The sequence below is a fragment of the Bufo bufo genome, chromosome 8, assembly GCF_905171765.1.
Source record: "Bufo bufo chromosome 8, aBufBuf1.1, whole genome shotgun sequence".
NCBI classification, from domain to species: domain Eukaryota; kingdom Metazoa; phylum Chordata; class Amphibia; order Anura; family Bufonidae; genus Bufo; species Bufo bufo.
The window spans coordinates 128,804,156-128,829,903 of NC_053396.1; the positions used below are offsets into that span (position 1 = coordinate 128,804,156).

Consider the following 25,748-nt stretch of genomic DNA (forward strand, 5'->3'; position numbering starts at 1 on the left):
AGCGTTTTAATGTGTTTTGCATGCGTGTGAGAAAAATCGGCATGTTTGGTACCCGGACTTCTTCACAGAAGTTCGGGTTTGGGTTCGGTGTTGTGTAGATTTTATTATTTTCCCTTATAACATGGTTATAAGAGAAAATAATAGCATTCTTAATACAGAATCCTAAGTAAATTAGGTATGGAGGGGTTGAAAAATAAAATAAAATAATTAATGGTGATGGACCATGTGATGAGCGCAGTGACGTCACCAAAATTCCTTTTCCTCCAAGGTCCTCAAAGAAGAAGAAAGCAGACAAGCTGGGCTGCGTGAACAAGTGGATGAGGTGAGTTTAATTATTTTTTTTAACCCCTCCATCCCTAATTTACTTAGCATTCTGTATTAAGAATGATATTATTTTCCCTTACAACCATGTTATAAGGGAATATAATAAAGATCGGGTCCCCACCCCGATAGTCCCCTAGAAACCATGCGTGAAAATTGCACCGCATCCGCACTTGCTTGCGGATGCTTGCAATTTTCACGCAGCCCTATTTACTTCTATGGGGTCTGCATTGTGTGAAAAACGCACAATATAGAGCATGCTGTGATTTTCACGCAACGCACAAGTGATGTGTGAAAATCGCCGCTCATCTGCACAGCCCCATCGAAGTCAATGGGTCCGGATTCAGTGCGAGTGCAAAGCGTTCACCTTACACATTGCACCCGCACGGAATTCTCACCTGTGTAAAAGGGGCCTTAGTGATATGTCTAATTCTAGCCTTGAGGACCAGTTCCAGCAGTCATAACTTTTTAATTTTTTCTTCAATTTAGCTGTATGAATTTTGCGGGACAAGCTGTAGTGTTTTTAGCAACCATTTTGGAGTTTATATAGTGTATTTAATAACTTTTATTATTTTTTAGGGGGAATATAAAAAACAGCAATGATAACTTTATTTTGCGGGATATATTTATATGGCATTCACTGTGTGATATAAATAACTCTATTCTGTGGGTCAGTAGAATATATATATATATTTTATATTGTTTTTCTCCTATACTGCAGACAATCAGCTCCCCACTGACCCCCTCTCCTTCTCCACGCTGGCTATCACAGCCAGCTGGAAGGAGGGGCTGCTTTAACTCCTCATATCATTACATTTTTAAAACAATTGTTTGAAATAAATATCTTTAAAACAAGAATAAAATGCAGTATTATCTTTTCTACATCAGAAGATTTAGCTGTTAGAAATCGGGGGCGTTCACTTTCAATTGCTATCACTCCCAAACGATTTCTAACAGCTACAGTCAGGTCCATAAATATTGGGACATCGATACAATTCTAACATTTTTGGCTCTATACACCAACACAATGGATTTGAAATGAAACGAACAAGATGTGCTTTAACTGCAGACTGTCAGCTTTAATTTGAAGGTATTTACATCCAAATCAGGTGAACAATTTGCATATGTGCCTCCCACTTGTTAAGGGACCAAAAGTAATGACACATAATAATGATCATAAATCAAACTTTCACTTTTTAATACTTAGTTGCAAATCCTTTGCAGTCAATTACAGCCTCAAGTCTGGAACGCATAGACATCACCAGACTCTGGGTTTCATCCCTGGTGATGCTCTGCAAGGCCTCTACTGCAACTGTCTTCAGTTCCTGCTTGTTCTTGGGGCATTTTCCCTTCAGTTTTGTCTTCAGCAAGTGAAATGCATGCTCAATCGGATTCAGGTCAGGTGATTGACTTGGCCATTGCATAACATTCCACTTCTTTCCCTTAAAAAACTCTTTGGTTGCTTTTGCAGTATGCTTTGGGTCATTGTCCATCTGAACTGTGAAGCGCCGTCCAATGAGTTCTGAAGCATTTGGCTGAATATGAGCAGATAATATTGCCCGAAACACTTTAGAATTCATCCTGCTGCTTTTGTCAGCAGTCACATCATCAATAAATACAAGAGAATCAGTTCCATTGGCAGCCATACATGCCTACGCCATGACACTACCACCACCATGCTTCACTGATGAGGTGGTATGCTTAGGATCATGAGCAGTTCCTTTCCTTCTCCATCACTCTGGTACAAGTCACTCTGGTACAAGTTGATCTTGGTCTCATCTATCCATTGGATGTTGTTCCAGAACTGTGAAGGCTTTTTTAAATGTTGTTTAGCAAACTCTAATCTGGCCTTCCTGTTTTTGAGGCTCACCAATGGTTTACATCTCGTGGTGAACCCTCTGTATTCACTCTGGTGAAGTCTTCTCTTGATTGTTGACTTTGACACGCATACAGCTACCTCATGGAGAGTGTTCTTGAACTGGCCAACTGTTGTGAAGGGTGTTTTCTTCACCAGGGAAAGAATTCTTCCGTCATCCACCACAGTGGTTTTCCATGGTCTTCCGGGTCTTTTGGTGTTGCTGAGTTCACCAGTGTGTTTCTTCTTTTTAAGAATGTTCCAAACAGTTGTTTTGGCCACACCTAATATTTTTGCTATCTCTCTGATGGGTTTGTTTTGTTTTCTCACCCTAATGATGGCTTGCTTTACTGATAGTGACAGCTCTTTGGATCTCATCTTGAGAGTTGACAGCAACAGATTCCAAATGCAAATAGCACACTTGAAATGAACTCTGGACCTTTTATCTGCTCATTGTAATTGGGATAATGAGGGAATAACACACACCTGGCCATGGAACAGCTGAGAAGTCAGTTGTCCCATTACTTTTGGTCCCTTAACAAGTGGGAGTCACATATGCAAACTGTTGTAATTCCTACACCGTTCATCTGATTTGGATGTAAATACCTCAAATTAAAGCTGACAGTCTGCAGGTAAAGCACATATTGTTTGTTTCATTTCAAATCCATTGTGGTGGTGTATAGAGCCAAAAATGTTAGAATTGTGTTGATGTCCCAATATTTATGGACCTGACTGTATATCTTCTGTTGTACAGGAGATAATGCTGTGATACTGTTTTTTTCAATCATGTCAGCTTTCAAACAAGACCAGTCCCATATCTATAGCTGTTACCAAGCCAGAGATATAATGGGTTAAACAGGTTTCCACACTCCCCTTGCTGGCCGAGCTCTCTTTTAAAGACATACTTCTATATATTAAAATAAACTAAAATTAAATATAAATTACAGTGGTTGTGCAACTTGTGCAAATGTTTTTTTAACAGACATCACAGAGTAGACAGACCCATTGTGGTGATTATACTTATCTGGTCCCTGCCTCTGGGTTCCAGTTCCTTTGTTCCATGGCCGCGTTCACATGTCCTGGGTCTCTCACAATCAACATCCTATTGAGAGAGGTCACGTGACTGCTGCGGCCAGTGACTGACTGCAGCAGTGACATGAACTCTATCAAAAAGATGTTGATTCTGAGAGACCCAGGATTTGTGAAGGTGGTCTTGGAGTGATGGAGCCAGAACTCAGCGATGGGGACCAGGTAAGTATGATCGCCACCACGGGTCTGGACACTCTGTGAGGTCTGTTTAAAAAAAAAAGTTTAAAGTTGCACAACCCCTTTTATAATAATGCCTGTTTATTAAGCGGTGCCACGCAATATATAATGATATAATTTAAATATGCATGTACTGTATATTATTTTTGCAGTGATTTTGCTGAAAAATGCAACACGTGGCCTCATGAGGTCATGAACTCAGGGTTTCTGTGTGCAACTGCTGATTGGCAGAGGCTATCAATATAAAAATCCTGGGAAAAAAAACTTTAAAATTGCTTTAACCACTTAATTACCAGAGTGTTTATTTTCTGTGCCAACATTCATGTTTTTTATATTATTTTTTTACATGGCGCATTAGATGACAGATATAATATAAAAAAAATATTGAAGAAAAGGCTGAAAATATGAAAAAAAATTCTTATAACTTTTTTTCTAACCGTTACCAAAGATTTCAAACCAAAGCATTTCTAAACCCATTCTGTATGTTTGTGTAATTTATCTACTAGCTGGGCTCACTGCAAGACTTCAAAGGACTGGAGAGTATTTTGGATTTTGGCGGCCAATTTTTCTATTGCTAGTTCAATAGCATGGCACTGCCAGAACAGATGTTATTCAGTGCCAAAACATTAGAAACTCCTTCAAAGTTACTATTTTTTTTTTTAAGGTATCAGCAACCTCCAGTACTCCATGTGTTCTTAAACTACAACTCCCAGAATCCTCCTTTCACTTCTTTGGTAGTTACAAGACAAGCTGAGCAAGTGTGCATGCTGGAAGTTGTAGTTTCACAGCAGCTGGAATACCCCAGGTTGCTGAACCCTGCTCTAAGGAATTAATGTTGGGGAAATTTGGACATTTAAAGCTTTTGGCTTTTAAAAAAAAAAATTAGAATTAAAAAATATGCATGTTTTTACGCACAAAAAGCTGTACTAAGTATAGTTAAAATTGATACCTATATTTATATATTTATTTATGAAATTCACAGACAGCAGGTTCACAGCTAACTTTACAACCAGCAGGGGTCACGCTCACATCAAGGATCTTAGCTGAGCGCACCTCTGTCGTCTTTTCTTCACAGTGACAGTTTGTCCCAACAATCAGATGCCGAAGTGGTCTCCGGGATCTTCGTTGTGACCACAGCTGTTTAATGGTGGTGCGGTCACAGCAATCTGCAGCACCACAAGGTGTCGGCAAATCGTAATTGCTTTCATACGGCAGGGTATAGTTAACAGCTTACTACCCCAACATATAAAGTTGTGCTGCAGTAAGCAAGTGGTTAAAGGGAGTGCATTATCAGAAAAGGACATTGTTTAAATCAAGTTTTTATGTTAAACATACTTCTTAGGCTACTTTCACACTACCGTTCAGAGCGGGTCCGTCTGATGTCTGCTCAGACGGATCCGCTCCTATAATGCAGACGTTTGGATCCGTTCAGAACGGATCCGTCTGCATTATAGTTTAAAAAAAATTCTAAGTGTGAAAGTAGCCTGAACGGATCCGTTCAGACTTTACATTGAAAGTCAATGGGGGACGGATCCGTTTGAAGATTGAGCCATATTGCGTCATCTTCAAACGGATCCGTCCCCATTGACTTACATTGTAAGTCTGGACGGATCCGCTTGCCTCCGCACGGCCAGACTGATGCATTCTGAGCGGATCCGCGTCCACTCAGAATGCATTAGGGCAGTACGGATGCGTTCGGGGCCGCTTGTGAGACCCTTCAAACGGAGCTCACAAGCGGACACCCGAACGCTAGTGTGAAAGTAGCCTTAGATAGTTTTTTACATTTTCCATGTCTGCACGTCACAGAGCAAGTCTAGAAAACTCTCCAGTCCCCTTCGGTCTATTATGTCTAAAACACATGTAGCTGCTGTGAAGCAAATCTTTAAAGGGGTTATCCTTGAAAAGATAATGATGACTTATCCTCAGGATAGGTCATCATTATCACATTTGCGGGGGTCCGAGTCCCGGTGCCTCTGCCAATCAGCTGTTTCAGGGAGATGCAGCGCTCACCAAAGCTCTGGTGAATGATGCAGGCTTAAAGCAGCTTTCCAAGGACAGCACCATACATCGTATAGTGGTAATGCTTGATATTACAGCTCAGCCCCATTGACTCGAATAGGGCAGAGCTGCACCTAAGCCATGTGACCGAAGTACATTGATGTCACAGGCCTAGGAAGAGGCTGCAGACCTCTACCTAACTTTCAACAAACTTTGCATTAATGAATAGTACAATGTGTGTACATGAGGAATAACACTATTTTTGGCCATTATATTACTTGTATCTGGCATTTTTAGCAGTTTTCTCATCTGTTTGCGAGACTCTCACTCACTCAGAAGCAGTCCTAGGATCATAGAGAACAGTACAAAGCAGTATTGACCTGTAAGGATATGGATAAAGAACTTGGGTTAAGATGGAAACTTACTATTTAGCTACAACAGTCTTTTTGGTGTCTCTGATGGAGTCCTGTCTAACTCAGCCCTTGCACACTCCACCCTTGCGAATATGTATTCTGATCTTTCAGTGAGCAGACTCTCATTAAGATGGATTTTTCATAAATTTCAGACACAAAGTCATTTTAAAGAATGGGGGACAAACATGGCATTTTTCTCTGAAAAAGTTAGTAACTATTTAAGACCAGTGTCCAAAACGCCAATATGATTAAAAAACGGCTTTACAATGCTTGAAATGCATGGAATTTTTAACATGCTTTTAAAATGTAGAAAAAAAGAGTTTGTGTGAAAAAGGTCCTAATATTGCATTGTTAGATCTGCAATTGGGACATATGTTTTTGCCTTAGAAGCTTTTAAATAGGTCTAGCCTTATGTGCGAATATTAGTGCTGACAAGAACTGGAGCTGTTTCCCACAACAACCAATGTCAATGCTTTTATATTCTGACTGGTATATGAAATCTGATCGATTGCCATGGGCAACACCTCAAGTTCTTGAGTGCAATAGTTTTTGTCTTTTATTTTATTTTTTGCATAATTTGGGCTTATTAAAGAAAGCAAAAATTTTACTTTTATTACGAAAAAATAAATAAAACATGTTTAGAATAGCATATAGACCTTGAAATCTAAATCTAATCACTGACAGGTTAAATCCCTGAGACATAGAAAAAGGAAATAGCTATTTTGCATTCGTGTATGAGTGTATTTTACGGACATAAACATTGCTGCTCTAGTAACATATCTCATACCCCCACATGTGTCATAACAAGCTTAGTGCCAATCCCCAACTCTTAGAAACAGGAGGCAACAGGCCAATTCTTCAGGTATGCTATTAAATCTTAAAACTGACGAGAGCCAAACCACTGAATCCAGGTAATTCATCCAATAAAATGTTCAATGTTGTAAAATAAATGAACTTGCAGCACCCGGGTCATTAATAATAATAATAATAATAGTGTCTGGTTGAATACCAGTACTTCCCTGCATGACTGACTAACACGCATGTTGAGGTTACGTTCTGCGCTGCACTAGTTATACATGTTCCCTCTTTGCTAAGGAACAGTAGATATTGCACAAATTACGAGACAGCAAAGCGGGTCCCCGAAGCATTGTGATTTCATACAGAAAGTGGTAATGAATTATTACATGTAGACAATGCATATAACAGTCCCTTCCCTCAAGCTCATGTATCATCTCTGTGGCTATTCTAATACAACAGTGCCACCTAGCAGGGTGCATCAGATACAATGACTTGTTAGCCGTACATCACTTTCACCCTCAGGGTTGGCCTTGTAGTCCAAGCACATATCAAATATAATGTTTAATGACTTTCCTATTCACCTACAATAACTTAACTTGAAATGAATTGAAGGTTTTAGGGTACTTTCACATTTGCAGAAGAGGATTCCGGCAGGCAGATCCGGCAATCTGGACGCAAACGGATGCATTGCAATACTGGATCCGTCTTTCCGATTGTCATCTGGAAAAACGAATACGGTATTTATTTTGTTCTCATTTTTAAAGGTCTGTGCATGCCAGGTCCGGCATAAATGCATTTCAATGGAAATTAATGCCAGATCCGGCATTCCGGCAAGTGTTCAGGATTTTTGGCCGGAGAGAAAACTGCAGCATGCTGCGGTATTTTCTCCGGCCAAAAAACGTAAGAGGGACTAAACTGATGCATCCTGAACGGATTGCTCTCCATTTAGAGTGCATTAGGATAAAACTGATCAGTTTTTTTCCGGTATTGAGCTCCTGTGACGGAACTCAATAACGGAAAACAAAAACGCTAGTGTGAAAGTATTCTTACTATATAAGATTTGGAAATGATATGTAATCAATTGTAGAACAACCATAACAATATACAGTACAGTAGTAACATATCTCATGTAGCAAAATGTTCAGTAATAATATATTAATGAAGATGTATGAGAAACTCCCTTATAGTAGAATGAAGCTGGAGTGGCTACTAAAATCGTTCCATTTTCTTTATGTGGATGCATAGCCAGGGGAGAAGAATTTCACATATATATTATTATTATTTAAATATGAGGATTTGAAAGGCCAGTCTTCAAGGGGTTGTCCAGCCAACTGAATTTTTTTATACCAAAAGTATATATTATAATAACCAGAATCATTTTTTCCTTGCTTCTCCTCCATCACTGCTTTCCAAGTCCCACATTGATCTCTGTATCATAGCCTCCAGTGATGACATTTCGACATGCGATGGACACCACTGAGGTCACCACTCCAACTAATGATTGGATGCAGGGGTCACACATGTGTCGAAATCTCATTGCTGGGGACCCAGTAAGCAAAGGACACAAGAACAGCAGGGGAGTAGTAAGGGGAACATTACACGGTTTATTTGAAAGAATTAAATTTTTCGAAGAAAAATGTTCAAGGGGCTGGAAAACCCTTTAAAGGCTTAAAGTGAATCTCTTGGTTTTGGATTTAGGCCAGATTGTATTCAGACCTTGTATAGCTAGCACTACACCATCAGCAATTACACATCTGCTTTTACCTGTACAGTGAATAAACTCACATAGGTCCTTGCCCCCATGGTACTTATAATACAGTGTGGATGGAGGTGCCTGGTGCAACTTTGTTCAATGCCAAGGGGGTACAATCAAGCCACTTTGCCTTGATGGAGTCTAGCTACAAGTCTACATAACTGCACACAGTCAAAGATAAGGTGTTAGTCCAAGGTATCAGGAGGTATTTTGAATTGAGGGAGCATGCAAACATCATGCTGAACCCAGGAAATTCCCGTAGGCTTGTGATCACTACCTCTTGCAGAGCAAACTGTTGTGAAATAACGTTATATCTTGGAGTTTTTAGTAATGCAATTCATGGCTTTGGTGTGAGCTTCAGTATAAGACAGTAGTTCAATATAAACTTTTTACTATGGTTTATTTTGTCTTCTTAGGCTTAGAACACACTTCTATATCTATTTAGAATTTCATGTTCTAAAAATTAAAACAGACTTTTAGAGTTATTACCTTCCAGTGTACCGTGCTACATAGGAACTCAACAGTCTACTCTGGGCACATATGTTACATTTATAGTATTTTAGCAAAGCAACAACATGTCTAACAAATCCATAGTGGCATCAAGTCAGTAACTAAGCAGTGCTATATTGTAGCAGTTGACTGTCGCTTTATTACATATTAAAACTTTAAAGCATTTTTTTACCAGCCAAGACTTATATACGGGACACACCCCCACAGCACATTTGCAATTCCAATGAAAGAAAAATTTGCAAAAAATTATGTAATTATCCGGCACAATTTTCTCTTTCATTCAGGCCAAATATAGTGTGTCAATGCATCAGGCTGGGATGAAGTAGGTGGGTTCAAGCAAATGTTATGGACCTTATTAAGAAAAGCAATTCCACTTGAAATTGCTATTTAACCCTGTACAATCTGACCTTTTTTTTTCACAAAGTGAAAGAGTTAATATAGTGACAACTCCCTGCCCTCCCTGAAAGGACACCCATACAGTATGCATTGCTATTAGATCTCTCCCATAGAGAATATGGTTATGTTGATCTCCTGCCCCACTGAATATACTACAAAGCATAGGGGTTGAATTGAATTTAAATTTTCATGGATGATTTTTAAAAAAACATTTTTATTAAGCCCTAATGCAGTATTTATACATGGAGGCGCATCACCCCCCTGTAAAAATACATTTTAGTAAGAAATAATCAGTCCAAATAGACCATTTATAGACATTTCCAAATATACAGAAGTGTTTTCTTCCAATGCTGGAAAATATAAAACTTTGAGAGAACTTGATACTCTGTATTGCACAAAGTCATAGCAGAAGAAATACAAGGCATTCTTTTATAATAAGCATGTCTTCCAAACTGGACGCAGTTTTTGGAAAGAACTGATTCTCAAAATCACCGAAAATATCATTTATATTCATTATTAAATCATATTTGATTATTATTGTTATATCCTTTTACTTGCAAAACTACTTGTAAATGTTACTTAATATTAATGCACAATATACTTTCTTATGACTCCAGCATATAACAGATAACTCACCTTCCTAGGCAGTGTCAGTGTTTGCTGTAGGTCTTTGCTACCAGATCCTGTAATTAATAATCCAGTGTCCTTTTAGCATCCGTTGCTAAATGCAGACCTGTGCTTCAGTGTGGCTCCTTGGCTCTCCCTGGGGAAGTCAGTTGCAGGCAGAGTGTATGGAGAGGGAGGGCAGAGCTTAGATCAGACTGATTGACTGCCAGAGCAGGGGTACCTGCCTCCCCCTACTCCTCCTCTCTCCACCCCTCTCTCTCTCTCTCTCACTCTCTCTTTCTCTCTCTGAAGCTGCTGGACACCTGCCTCTGGATGTAGGTGTAGATGTTCAGTCACTCAGAGGACATGGGGACAGCAGAGATTTAATTCCCATTTTTTATTTTATTTGCTTTTGAAATGCAACTCAACAAGTGCAGAGTAAAAATCCAACAGTAGGGACAGCTCAAAAGTTCCAATGCAATTAGGATAATTTATTCAGAACACCCAGTGTCACCAGTAAAGAAAGCCACAAGTGACGTTTCAGGCAGTCTACGCAGTGGCAACCATAATAAGCATAAGCCTTAATAAGCTTCATAAGCCTTAATAAGCTTCATAAGGGCAGGACTGGCCAAAACGTTGCCTGTGGTTTGTTTAATGGTGACACTAGATGTTTTGAATAAATTACCCTAAATACACTGGAGCATCCTTGTGGATATTTGTGGTGCTCGTTGATAGTGGACGCCAACTCTGACATATGCACGGTGTTACAGAAGCGGCCGGTGGCTGCCGCTGCTTTGCTTACCCGCTATGGGTCCTGGTGGCACTGACCCACCTGATCTCTCTCCTTCCTGGCAGGCCCTGCCGCCATGGTATCTCTGTCCCTCCATGCAGGCTGCAGTCTGCTTGCTTGCTAAGGACCTCCTCCTCTGCCTATAGGTTGCGCACATGCTCCCTCCTGCTCCTGAAGGACCAGCATGCACACACCAGCCAATGGCTGACCATCTTGGGGTACTTAAGGCACCTTACCTTGCTGGAGGGTGCCTGAGTGATAAGTTCTAGTCCGCTAATATCCTGAAAAGGTGTGCTACGTTTGTTTGCCCATGTACCAAATTCTTCCCGTTTCCCATACTTGATTGTTCTCTGCCTGATTTCCATACTGACCTTGAGCCGCCTGCCTTGACCTTGGTTTATTGGATTGCACATACTCTGCCTGTTTTGACCTTGGCTTGTCCCTGACTATGCTTTTGCTTGACCCTCTATGCCCCGCACCAGTGTCTCTTGACCCTCATGGATCAGCTGTCAACCAAACAGAGAGACTACTGCAGGAGGCATCAGCCTGGTGGTTCCCCTGCAGCGAAGTCCAGATCCCTGTATAGGGACTAAAGAGTTACGATCAGGGAACCGCCAGAAAAACACCTATAGGATTTGGCCAAGCCAAATCTGTTTGGTTGACACACTGGTTCCAAAACCACCGTTTAACACACAGGAAGTGCTGCTATTATGTACAATAAGTGCGTGTGTAAGATATCATGATCTTCACCGAAAAATATACTTAAGAACCTAAAAGTGTCATATATTTAGCAAAAACATATTTCACAATAAATAGATTAAACAGTACAATTCATGAACATCATCCCTGTCTTCCATTAGGGTTACCTTTTATTTACCTATCTTAGGCTAGCACATACCCATCTGACATAGGTGTACTTCTGGGATGATAAAAGACACCTCAATACAAGGAAGAAATCTACAAAATATCCTTTGGTGCCCAACACCACCAATGCTCCTACAGCTAAATGGGTGCAAATTCCAGCAAACATGTTCCAAAATCTACCGGGCAGACTACTCTGAAGAGCAGCAAGGGGGCAGGCAACATTAATGCCCATATATCTGAAATTAAAAGTTCAACAAAGGTATAGATATACAAGTACTTTTGATCTTGTAGTGTATGTCATCAGCTATAACATATTAGAACCTATGACTATTACTTGTTTTCAGCCCAAATCCATGCATACAGGTGCTGTTCTAAGTAAACATTTTGCTGTAAATTGCTTTTATTTGTTGCATAATCCAGCAAGTTATGTTTTATATACTCCATTATTCTTAGTTGTAATATGATAGGTAAATGAGACAGACAAATAAGGTTACATTAAAATTCCAACACCTGAAAGAAGCAATGATTTTTCCATTTAGTTCTGGAGCAGATTTACTATTGAAAATGAGCCAGGATTTAGGCACTATTTGCGGCAAAAATAGCGTGTACATGCCTTTTACCTAACTATTTCTGACACTTTCTCCACCTTGTCTGACAATGGGACGTGGCTTAGTGGAAAGTGTGTGAGGCATCACTGGTAAGAGGAGTGACTAAAATGCTATATCATGAGCTGTAAAATGTGTAAAAAAAATTGGCGCATGTTTGGAGTAAAATACAGTCAACAAATAGGTAGAGCTAGGTAGACTAGACAGTCGAAAGGTGCCCCAGATTTATCACCTGGCATCAGCCACTATGATAAATCTGGCACAGTTTAAGACTGCCTAAGTTTACCGTGTTTTAAAGTATTAGTAAATCTACCCTACTATCTCTAGAAAGGTTAAGGTTCCAGAACTTGTAAAAATATAATTTTCACTGTATAAACTAATCTTTTTATGTGAAATAGCTACAGGACATGAGTTGAAGAAAGACACATGTGAAGTCAAGTTTAACATTTCATATAGCTAGTTTTTCTGGTCCAGAGGAGGTTAAACAAAACCTCCTAGCCAATTGTGCCCAACTAATCTCTTGTGGGGGCTTCTTTTGTGATTCTAAGGCCTCATGCACACGGCTGTATCCAATTTTCAGTCTGCAATAAACAGATCCTTGAAAAACAGATATTTTTCATGTGCATTGTGTGCCCAGGTTGGCACATAGGTTCATAAAAAAAAAATCTGATGTGTCAATAGCGCTATTGACTTTTATGGGTCAGTGTACTATCTGTTTGAAAAAGAGTAGAATACGGTTGTTTGCATGAGGACTTAATAGGATTGTTCCAATTGTTATAACACTCAAAAAGATTACTCTCAGCCAGTTCTATTTTGCCGGAGCCAAATACAAATGATGGAAAAGTTTGGCAATTTGTGTGCTTGTTGGCAGGGAATTATGGCATGCAACATTACTCTATCTGACTCAGAGAAACGTCTGGTGTTATAAATGATGGCCCCAGTTTTGGGATCAGTTTCCCTACTGCATTTTTGCAATACTCTGGAAGGGAAAGGGAATAGAGGGGCCAGTGATATGTGAATAAAGTGTCCCTTTGACAGCTGAAAAGGCCAAATCAGCATTTTGTAGTAAAATAGGTAAGGTGTTTGGTATGTACAATGGGAAATTCTCCCAACACATACATCCTTTGTGCTTAAAGCCAACAAACTATCCTTTTAGAAGAAGTTTGACTGAAATATATAGGTATAACTTTGTTACAATACAAAGACCATGATTTATGATGACAGGCATGTGCTATGGCAGCCTTGATAGGGACTGTACTGCTGGAGGAGGCACGCAATTTATGATGAGACACAGGACTAGTCATAAATTACTGTCACAGCCAGACAGCTGAGAAGCGCTCACAGGAGCTTCTCAGATCCTCCTCCTTGAATTTCTTTGTTTTGGTTTAGTTTCTCATCTCGTTAGTCTATCTCAGCTGTCATGCAGTCAGACTGATCGCTACCCTTTAAGTTCCTCCCCATAATGCAGTAGTGTGCGGCTGATACAACTTCCTGGAGTGTGTGTGCATGCTGTTCCCAGTTCCCAGTTCCCAGTCCTCAGTCCTCAGTCGTCAGTCATCTGCAGATAAGTGCTGTTTATGTATTTATGTTTTTGTCTTTTCTGGATCCAGGTGACCCTGACTCCCTCCATGTCAGTGTAGGGAGCCGGTGGTCGTGTCCCTTCACTATTGTAGGGTCTTCAGGTAATAGATAGCCGAGGAACGTGGATATGCGGCCCTCCACCTTTGGGGTGTTCGCATAGGCTGAGCAGTGAGGGAGAGAGGCAGCTCTATTGCAGGGGTCTCCCTTTGTTCCTTAGTTGTGGATCCAGAGAGACATTGTTTATATGGTATTGTCTTGTTTCCTGTACACCATCCGTGACATTATCAGCCGCCAAAACCGTCTCAAGCATGGATCCGGTTTCACTTTTGGCTGAACGCCTCCAGGGTCTTTCATTGGAGGTAGCTGATCTCCGTAGGATTTTTTCTCAGTTTCAAGTGACCGGTTCAGCTTGCATTCATGGAGTTTGTGCTGAGCCCAAGATCTCGCTCCCGGATACGTTCTCTGGGGGTAGTGAGAATTTTGTGCGTTTTAAAGAGGCTTGCAAACTCCATTTTCGCCTTCTTCCCCATTCTTCTGGTGATGAAGAACGGAGGGTGGGGATCATTGTATCGCTGCTCAGGGGTAACGCTCAGTCTTGGGCCTTTTCGCTACCGGAGGGGGCACGGCCCCTCCGCTCAGTGGATGAATTCTTTTTAGCCCTGGGTCAGATATATGATGATCCGGATCGTATTGCTCTGGCTGAGTCTAGACTACGTCTGTTATGCCAGGGTAAACAATCCGCAGAGATATACTGCTCCGAATTTCGGAGATGGGCAGCTGATACTGGTTGGAATGATGCTGCACTCCGAAGTCAATTTTGCCATGGTCTTTCAGAGGGATTGAAAGATGCATTTTCCTTTCATGAGAGGCCCATCTCCTTGGACTCTGCTATGTCTCAGGCCGTTCGTATTGACAGGCGTCTTAGAAAGAGACGAGAGATCTCTCCTTCCTGTCCTACTCAGTCTCGGAACAGTGCAGCGGTCTCATTCTGTGCGCAGGAGTCTCAGTCGCTGTCAGCCCCTTCTGAGCAGGAGCCCATGCAGCTGGGGTTGATTGCCTCTGACAATAGAAGATTCAGCCCGCATGGGAGGGTTTGTTTTTGTTGTGGAGGTATAAATCATTTGGCAAATGTTTGTCCCTCAAGGAGATTCAGGCAGTTTTCTGGGAGTAATAAAGAGACAAAAAGGAAAAAATCTTTTAAAAATGTTCCGTCTGTTACTATTGGCAGGGTTGAGGCGGAAATTGAAGGTTTTCCGTTTGCTTGTAGTTCCCGTTTTGTCCTGCCTGCTAGGGTGGCGGTAGAGAGCAAGAGCATTTTTTGTGAGATTTTTGTGGATAGTGGAGCAGCTGTCAACCTCATTGATAATCAATTTGCAATAACTCATGGTTTCCAGGTATGCACTTTGGGAAGGGATATTCCTGTTTTTGCTATTGATTCAGCTCCACTTTCTCAGAAATCATTAAAGGGCATAGTTCACAATATCCGTTTAATTGTGAGTGATGCTCATGTTGAGGATGTGTCATGTTTCGTCCTTAGCGGTTTGCCTACTTCTCTAGTGTTGGGGCTACCCTGGCTCACTAAACATAACCCCACCATTGATTGGCAAGCGAGGCAAATAAATGGTTGGAGTAACTTTTGCAGAGAGAATTGCCTCATAACATCTGTTTCTGAGGTTTCTACTAAGACTGTACCACCTTTCCTCTCTGAATTTTTGGATGTCTTCTCTGAGAGTGGAGTTCAGGGTTTGCCTCCGCACAGGGAGTATGATTGCCCTATTAATCTCATCCCAGGCGCCAAGCTGCCTAAATCTCGTTTATACAATCTCTCCCAACCTGAGAGGGTCGCTATGCGGGCTTATATCTCTGAGAGTTTGAGAAAAGGACACATACGACCCTCGAAGTCACCTGTTGCCGCTGGTTTTTTCTTTGTTAAGAAAAAAGATGGTTCTTTAAGACCTTGTCTGGATTTCAGGGAGCTGAACAGTATCACTATTCGTGATCCTTATCCGCTTCCTCTGATCCCGGACCTGTTTAACCAGGTTGTTGGGGCTAAAGTCTTTTCCAAATTAGACCTAAGAGGGGCATACAACCTGGTTAGGGTCAGAGAAGGAGACGAATGGAAGACGGCTTTCAATACCCCTGAGGGCCATTTTGAGAATTTGGTTATGCCTTTTGGTTTGATGAATGCCCCAGCCGTTTTTCAGCATTTCGTCAACAGCATTTTTTATCATTTAATGGGAAAATTTGTATTAGTGTATTTGGATGACATTTTGATTTTTTCTCCTTATTTCAAGACTCATAAGGAACACTTACGTCAGGTCTTGCTCATTCTGCGGGAGAATAAATTATATGCGAAACTGGAAAAATGTGTGTTTGCGGTTCCAGAAATCCAATTTCTGGGGTTTCTTGTCTCCGCTTCTGGTTTTCGCATGGACCCCGAGAAGGTCCGCGCTGTGCTTGAGTGGGAGCTTCCTGAGAACCAGAAGGCGCTGATGCGTTTTTTGGGCTTTGCCAATTATTACAGGAAATTTATTTTGAATTATTCCTCTGTTGTTAAACCACTCACTGATATGACCAGAAAGGGGGTAGATTTTTCTTCCTGGTCGGTAGAGGCGCGTAAGGCCTTTTCTAATATCAAGGAGAGTTTTGCTTCCGCTCCCATCCTAGTACAACCTGATATTTCGTTACCCTTCATATTTGAGGTTGATGCTTCTGAGGTAGGGGTGGGTGCGGTCTTGTCTCAGGGTGCCTCTCCTGCCAAATGGCAACCGTGTGCCTTTTTCTCAAAGAAACTCTCCTCCGCAGATAGAAATTATGATGTGAGAGATAGGGAATTGTTGGCCATCAAGTTGCCTTTTGAGGAATGGCGCCATTGGCTAGAGGGAGCCAGACACCCTATTACCGTGTTTACTGACCATAAAAATCTGGCCTATTTGGAGTCAGCCAAGCGTCTGAACCCGAGACAGGCCAGATGGTCTTTGTTCTTTTCAAGGTTTAATTTTGTTGTTACGTTCCGCCCTGGGGTTAAGAATGTGAAGGCAGATGCCCTGTCACATTGTTTTCCAGGAGATGGGAATTTTGAAGACCCGGGTCCCATTTTGGCTGAAGGTGTGGTGGTCTCTGCTCTTTTTCCTGAATTGGAGGCAGAGGTGCAGGCAGCCCAGTCAGAAGCTCCTGATCTTTGTCCTCCTGGGAGGTTGTTTGTGCCTCTCGCTTTGAGACACAAGATTTTTAAACAACACCACGACACGGTCCTTGCTGGGCACCCGGGGGCAAGAGCCACACTGGATCTCATCGCTCGGAGATTCTGGTGGCCTGCGCTTCGTAAGTTGGTTGAGGGTTTTGTGGCAGCTTGCGAGACTTGCGCTCGTGCCAAGGTCCCTCATTCACGGACATCAGGTCCTCTCCTTCCTTTGCCCATTCCTTCCCGTCCTTGGACACATCTGTCTATGGACTTCATAACGGACTTGCCTCGTTCCTCGGGGAAGTCTGTGATTCTGGTGGTGGTGGACCGTTTTAGCAAAATGGTGCATTTTATCCCTTTCCCTGGTTTGCCCAATGCTAAGACGCTGGCGCAGGCATTTATTGACCACATTGTCAAATTGCATGGGATTCCTTCAGACATAGTCTCTGATAGGGGCACGCAGTTTGTTTCCAGATTCTGGAAGGCTTTCTGTTCTCGCTTGGGGGTTCGGTTGTCATTCTCTTCTGCTTTCCATCCGCAGTCGAATGGCCAGACAGAGCGCGTCAATCAGAATCTGGAGACATATCTGCGCTGTTTTGTGGCGGAGAATCAGGAGGATTGGTGTTCTTTTTTGTCCCTTGCTGAGTTTGCTTTAAATAACCGTCGTCAGGAGTCCTCTGATAAGTCACCTTTTTTTGGTGCATATGGGTTCCATCCGCAGTTTGGGACTTTCTCGGGAGAGGGCTCTTCTGGTTTGCCTGATGAGGACAGATTCTCCTTGTCTTTGTCATCTATTTGGCAAAAGATTCAGGATAATCTAAAGAGCATGAGTGAGAGATATAAGCGTGTGGCGGATAAGAGACATGTGCCTGGTCCGGACCTGAATGTTGGTGATCTGGTGTGGTTGTCTACCAAGAATATCAAATTGAAGGTTCCCTCCTGGAAGTTGGGTCCTAGGTTTATTGGGCCTTACAAGATCCTGTCTGTCATCAACCCTGTTGCCTACCGTCTTGATCTTCCTCAGACTTGGAAGATCCATAATGTTTTTCATAAGTCCTTATTGAAACCTTATGTTCAACCTATTGTACCCTCGCCTTTGCCTCCTCCTCCGATTATGGTTGATGGAAATCTTGAATTTCAGGTCTCTAGGATTGTGGATTCTCGTCTTGTCCGCGGTTCCCTCCAGTACCTCGTTCATTGGGAGGGTTATGGTCCTGAGGAGAGGATGTGGGTCCCAGTGACGGACATTAAGGCCTCTCGTCTCATCAGGGCTTTCCATAGGTCCCATCCCGAGAAGGTGGGCCCTGAGTGTCCGGAGTCCACTCCTAGAGGGAGGGGTACTGTCACAGCCAGACAGCTGAGAAGCGCTCACAGGAGCTTCTCAGATCCTCCTCCTTGAATTTCTTTGTTTTGGTTTAGTTTCTCATCTCGTTAGTCTATCTCAGCTGTCATGCAGTCAGACTGATCGCTACCCTTTAAGTTCCTTCCCATAATGCAGTAGTGTGCGGCTGATACAACTTCCTGGAGTGTGTGTGCATGCTGTTCCCAGTTCCCAGTCCTCAGTCCTCAGTCATCTGCAGATAAGTGCTGTCTATGTATTTATGTTTTTGTCTTTTCTGGATCCACGTGACCCTGACTCCCTCCGTGTCAGTGTAGGGAGCCGGTGGTCGTGTCCCTTCACTATTGTAGGGTCTTCAGGTAATAGATAGCCGAGGAACGTGGATATGCGGCCATCCACCTTTGGGGTGTTCGCATAGGCTGAGCAGTGAGGGAGAGCGGCAGCTCTATTGCAGGGGTCTCCCTTTGTTCCTTAGTTGTGGATCCAGAGAGACATTGTTTATACGGTATTGTCTTGTTTCCTGTACACCATCCGTGACAATTACCTGCCCTCTCCGTGTGCCATAATTAAATCTATGCCAGCTCAGAGCCCATTTTCTGGCTTAAATAATGATAAATCACCCGGGACCAATGGCCCGGCCCTCGCGATGCCCTTGCTCTGCCCTCACCACGCACCTTCTTCGTAGACTTGGCAAAGGTGGTGAAAATGCACATTGCCACTAGAAAAGTTACAAATGCATTGAAAAGTTGAAAATCTGTCAGTTTGCCATTTTTCTACACCAAAAAGAAGAGTAAAGGGAATTATAAATTCCCTTGAACGGTTTTTGGTGGCATGGAGTTTTTGGTTTAAACCAAGCTTCTCTTTCCACGTGCCTTTTGGCAAATTATAGCCAATATATCATATGACTGTTTCAATACTAGCCAACTTATAAGGCAACTGGGCAAAGGTTCTATGTAAGTTTTAATGCCATTTTCTGAGAAGTTAATTTCTTTAGTGTTAACACAAATAACTTCACCTCCTGCTGCAACTTTTGCAAAAATGCCAATCATAACTGAATATAAAAATGCTAATATCCCTGTAAGTTAAAAAATACATATACAATTTGAGTTTAGGTAGGTTTACGCTGTCTAAATATCAGACATGGTTAATAAATCTGCCCCAATATGTTTTATATATTATTTATTATGCATGCTATATTTTATTCAGTAAACAAATATATAGTAATCAGTTAATTTAAATGGCTCTACTGTTTGCACATAATTAGAGTTCACATATGGCTCCTTTCTTTGTAAAATATGTAAAACTAAAAAAAGACATTTATATTCAAAGTTGATCTGAAGGAACTCTTCATAATTTGTCTGCTCCATTACCTTATTGTCATCATCTGTTTGGACCATTATCCATTATTATTACATGCAGTTCTTGTTATCTATTGGTGAGTTCTAAATATATTATATTCAAGTTACCTGCTAGTGTTTATTCTTGTGACTGGTTGCTATACAGTTCATCCCTTCTTTACATCCTTGGCGTATCTGAGTATCAGGAGACATCACTGTTAGTACCTGGGAAAGATGATGGCTATAGTCCAGTTCAACAGTCTTGTAAATAACTGGCATTGTTACAATTTGGGACCTTTTCAGCAGATTGGTTGGCAGATTTCAGGATGCTTTATAGTGAAAGTAGAAAAGAAAACAAGCAACAATTCATGAAATCAAAAAGGTGTGTCCTACAGAACCGAGTTCTGCAGCAGAAAAAAATTACACCAAACTTTTCATAAAAATATTGCTTCCATTTATGTCATAGTCATGTATGATCCATGTCCATGAAAAGATTGTGCACAATATATGTTGTGATTGCACATGAAGTTGTAGACAATGAGGGCAATTTGTTAAAGTATTTACTCCACTATTGTAGTGTAAAATAAGGCTCAAATTATGGTGCAGAGCCTGGAGTAAGTTAGAGCTGTTGGCTACACTAACCCCTAACTGGCGTAGACTTCCATTTCTGGTGCACAGACTACCAGAGACACAACTAATTTATTAGGAGGAATCTGCCTCTTAATAAATTAGGTGCATCTCACTCCAGCGCACAAGGGATCAAGACTGGCGTTTGGGAACACCAGTCTTGATAAATGTCCCTCACTGTGTATAAACATGCTGCAGAAAAAGGAAACACTATTCTAAGGGTGGGATTGAAGGTCACTGCAAAATTATAACGGTCTGCTTGGATTTCCATTAGGTCCTTTCTATGCCAGTGGGGGCCAAATAGTAGTCTGTGATCTACTGGTAGGCCTCAAAGTGAGGACCAATAGACCTCAATGTCGGGCCACCGGGCTATGGAATGGGTTTTTGCTTGTAACTTTTTCTTTGCTCATTGGCAACTTACTTGTGAGTCTTGGCTACTGCTGTTAGCTGGAAGGGGTGAGAAATACATGATGGCTATTATACATAAAATTGGAGAAACATGGCCACAAATGATATAACAATTCATACCTTCTCTTATCCAAATTTGAAATAAACATTTCCAGACTATAACTGTAGTACCTATTATTCCACAATTAGGCCACCGTAGGTGACGGCAAACTACAGTGAACCCTCCCCAAAATACTAACTCTTTGAGAAGACCACTACTTTATCCAGACCAGATTCCTGTGACAGATTTGCAATTGCATCATACACAACAGTATGGATAGTGGTCATCTTCTTTCAGAATGGCGTATACGGGAGTCACCTAGCTGTAACGGTGAAAGAGAGAGCACAGTAGGGTAGTACTTCTTTCAGAAGTCCACACATTCAGAAGACCATTTTTCCATGCAATTTGGGGTGATTGTCTCAGAGAGGTTTATATTAAGCATGGTTTTCTGCTCTGGTATCTGTGAAAGTACTTGTGTTGCAACTTGCAATTATATTTTCCAGTAATATATTTTCTGTTATGCACTTACATAGTTATATATATATATATATATATATATCTTTTAAATTCTTTTGTGAAGTACAGACGTTTGTGCACAAATAACTGTGTGGTCAGGCAGTTGAGGTTACTGGTTATGTCAACTGCAAGTTGGTTGGACTGAGTCACGGTATCAATATCTCAATGGTATTCTAGAAATTCTTTGGTGATTTTGCTATTTTCCCATGTCAACAATATGTGGATCAGTAACCAGAGCAAATAGAAAAAAGCATAAACCCAAGTCCAGTAATGTAGTAACCTTGATGGCAGATTAAAGAGAACAGCCTTTGAAAGGTGATCATTTCTGTTCCACTGCTCTTGTAATAAAAAAGGGATCTTACATTACAGTTCACTCTTGATAACTGAGCCTCTTTAAAAGGTATAGATGGGATGCAATAAAATAACATTTATCCACACACCATGTGAGACTTTAATGTCTGTCATACGTGAAGATATTTTTAACAATCTTTTTTAAGCTGGCCATGAAAATTGTGGTCATTGTAACAGTCACCCAATGCCTGGACTCCATGTTCCAGAGGGTAGAATGTTACACTCATGCAGGTGGAAAATCCATAAAACTGGTATTAGTGACCTCATAGACTCTATACTTATATTTTACAGGGGGTTAGAGGGAAATAAAATTTAGACAATTTACATTTTATATATAACCATCAGTGGAAAAAAGTACTGCATGTTTTCCTTAAGTACAAATATAGTATTTAGCCTACAAATACTGGTGTATGGCATTGACAATGACACGTTCTTTTCACAATGTAGAGTGAGGAATAGAAAATTAAAAGGGTTTTTAGGGAGTAAAACAGAGACTTCAGGATAGGCCATCAAGATCTGACCAGTGGGGGCCCGACTTCCGGCACCTCCGCCAATCAGCTATTTTAAGACGCTGCGGTGCTCAGGCGAGTGCTGCAGCCTCTTCCTAGGCCAGTAACATCATGTTCATTGGTCACCTGGTCTAGTTGCATCTCAGCCCATTTTAGTGAATGGGGCTGGACTGTAATACTAAGCACAGAAACTATATAATGTACGGCACTGTGCTTTGTAAGCTGTGAGGAAGCTGCAATGTTCACTATAGCAACATGGCCTCTTCAAACAGCTGATCAGCAAGGATGTCGGAAGTCGGGCCCACACCGATCAGATATTGATGACCTGTCCTGAGGATTGGTCATCAATTTTGTACTCTCAATGTATTTAAGGATTATATACTAACTTTGGTAGTAATTAATAGGAATTATTTGCTTATAGCATCTTTTAACTCAGGGTGAATTATATACATTGCTCCTTTCCCTTTAAATAAATGTTTGCATTGCTTATTCTTAGGATGTACTGTATGTGGGCTATTATGTAGACATAAGGGTAGGGTATACAAATGGTTTACCCCTGTGTACTATTCTGTGTGGGCATGGAGGTGTGCATCAGGTAGAATAAGAAGCATGACGGATCCGCAAAAAGCGCTAGTGTGAAAGTAGACTTAATCTTGTTCTTAATAGAAGTGTAAAATTGGAAATGTTGTAAACGTGAATATCAGAAGCAAGTTTTTTTTTTTTTTGCAAAAGTCACCAGTCTATGCTTGAGCCATAGCAAAGTTATTTGGTAAGTAGAAGTATAAACTCTAAACTAGTATAGAGATGAATTATGGTCAAAGGGGGGGAAATTTAAATGACCCTCTGGTTCACGAAAAAAAAGAAAAGAAAAATTCACATTAACTGGGGAACGAACAGAACATTTACATAGTGACCTCCTTTTCATCTTTTCAATTACAGATCGCCAGTTCCCGGGCTCCTCTTCTGCCATCCAAGATGGCCACACTGCTTCTTATTCTACCTGATGCATTGTCACCAATTTACCTGTCTGAGCTCTAGCGGCCCCTGGTGATGCGTCTCTTAGGTCACGCCCCTTGTGTTGTCCCACTGAAGCCATGCCCCCAGGTGACGTGAGCGGACATGCTGGCTGGGGGAGAATAGTGAGTTATTTGTATCACCCATGTATGTTTGTGAAGCAGGCTGAGTGACTGCTCAGCCTGCCTATATCAGGACAGCTTGTATTCTGTTTCGATGGGGTGCTGAGTCCTATTAACCTATTAAGTTCTGATCTAGGGACTCGGTGCTCTATTTAAACCACCTGCTGGCAATACACCCTTGCCAGTTATAGGTTTTCCCTTGCTGAGCTCCTGTTGCTATTGTGCGTTTTTGGATTGTTGCTATTTGGATTTGACTTTGGCTTGACTTGGACCACTCTCTCTGCTCTGCGATTTTGTACCCTGTTTCCCGTCCGGTTTTGACCCTTGTCTTGGCTATTTGTGACCCTCCTCTCTGTGATTTGGTACTGTATTGACCTCCCGGCTTTGATCTATTTCTGTACGACCCTTCTCTGTGTGTTTGTCAGTGCTATGTGAACAGGTCCCTGCAGTGTTTACTGCAGGTGCTTGGTTTGGCTCTCTGCACTTAACAGCATAGAGACAGTCGACCAGTTGTGGACTCGCCGCTTAGGGCTTGCTCTGGAAGTAGGCAGGGACAGAAGGTTGGGTTTCAGTTAGGACTCACCGTGTGAGTGTGTTTCCTTGTCTACAGTCGTGACATGCATTCTGTGCATTTGGTAGCCAAAGACAGTTTCTACTATCCTCAGACTGGCCAACACTGCTCATGTGAGCAGTAGTGGCCAATCCAAGAGTAGAGTTGGATAAGCAGGAAGTGTCTTGGACTACCAATACAAAGTATGCATCAGGTAATCTTAGAAGATTGTGGCCGTCTTGGATGACAGAAGAAGAGCCCAGGATCATTTGATCTACAGCTGAAAAGATGAAAAGGTGTTCATCAAGTAAGTGCTCTGTTCATTCCCCAGTCAATCCTTCAAACTTTAAAAAGAACATTACAAATGTAACAGCATACAAGGGAATGCTCCAAACTCCGAACAGAACCCCATGAATAGCTGCTAGCAGACGAATAGGAAACGCACCCAAGCGGCTTACACTCCTAGCAATCAGTCTCTAACAGCATACAATGAATCCCCCCAAGAACGAGACAAGGCTCCGTGTTGAGGGTCAAGCAGTGGTCACCCAGAGCTGTGCGTTTATTGATCTTATTTAACATTGTTACACACTAGTACCACCCACAGGGTTTTGCAGAAACAACTAATAAAAACATACAATACAGTAAAACACTCCCACACAAAATCCTCCCCTCTGCCTGTGATACAATTACCTTACACAATGGATTGATGTTATTATCACAGGCAGGAGAATACACAATGTCTTCTGTCCTGGAGACAACCGAGGAGTAATTCAATTATCTCTCAGGACAAAAGGAAATTGCTATTTAAATATACAATGTCCCAACCATTACAGTAACATAGACATTTAACATATCCCCAGATGGCTTGGATCTGAGCGCTCAAAATATCCAAACAGCGCTCAGATGCCACAAACAGTCAAATCGCCATGGGGTTTTAGTTTAGCATGGGCTGATGAGAGGGCCCATAATCCCCCCAAGAACGAGACGAGGCTCCGTGTTGAGGGTCAAGCAGTAGTCACCCAGAGCTGTGCATTTATTGATCTTATATAACATTGTTACACACTAGTACCACCCACAGGGTTTTGCAAAAACAACCAATAAACACGTACAATACAGTAAAACACTCCCACATAAAATCCTCCCCTCTGCCTATGATACAATTACCTTACACAATGGGTTGATGTAATTATCACAGGCAGGAGAATACACAATGTCTTCTGTCCTGGAGACAACCAAGGAGTAATTCAATTATCTCTCAGAACAAAAGGAAATCGCCAATACACACGTGGGGACAATAGGACAGACATCACTATTTAAATATACAATCTTCCAACCATTACAGTAACATAGACATTTAACATATCCCCAGATGGCTTGGATCTGAGCGCTCAAAATATCCAAACAGCGCTCAGATGCCACAAACACAGTCAAATCGCCATGGGGTTTTAGTTTAGCATGGGCTGATGAGAAGGCCCATAATCCTGGAGCAAGAGGCTGGCAACCAGGCCCCTCCAAAAAGGCCTGGGCAACCAGGTGCTATAAATTGAACCACTAGACTCTCTAGAGCCTGCTCTTCCTGAGGCTTGCTCTACTAAGTGGGCTTCTTATTAAGTGGAGTTAAAAAAAAGGAGTTCTAGTACTGAGTGTGAATTTGTGGGAGTGATTGCAGGTGACTGAGTGTGGCTTGAAGCAGAGATCCTTGAAAGTTAAGTTTTTGCATTTTAGTACTGCCATTTAAAACTTTATTTATTTATTTTTTCTCTGCTGGGTGTTGCTATTTAAGCCCATTTTTTTTCTCTGCTTGATTAAGGGGAGTGGCCTGGGCAACCAGGTGCTATAAATTGAACCACTAGACTCTCTAGAGCCTGCTCTTCCTGAGGCTTACTCTACTAAGTGGGCTTCTTATTAAGTGGAGTTAAAAAAAAAAGGAGTTTAAGAAAAGGAGTTGGATATAATTTCCTTGTGTGTTGTTGGCTTAATTCTAGGTAGTCCTTC

General features: G+C 41.6%; 1 protein-coding gene across 2 annotated transcripts in view; it reads right to left on the reverse strand.

Annotated features, from left to right (window-relative positions):
• Nucleotides 1-10,098, reverse strand: part of CHRDL1 (chordin like 1) — a 130,128-nt gene extending 120,030 nt beyond the window's left edge. The window contains exon 1 of one of the 2 annotated variants that reach the window (XM_040405686.1): nucleotides 9,947-10,098. The gene's annotated coding sequence lies outside the window, so the exon portion shown is untranslated. The remainder of the gene's footprint in view (nucleotides 1-9,946) is intronic. The other variant, XM_040405685.1, reaches the window with a different exon arrangement.
• Between the last annotated feature and the right edge of the window lie 15,650 nt (nucleotides 10,099-25,748).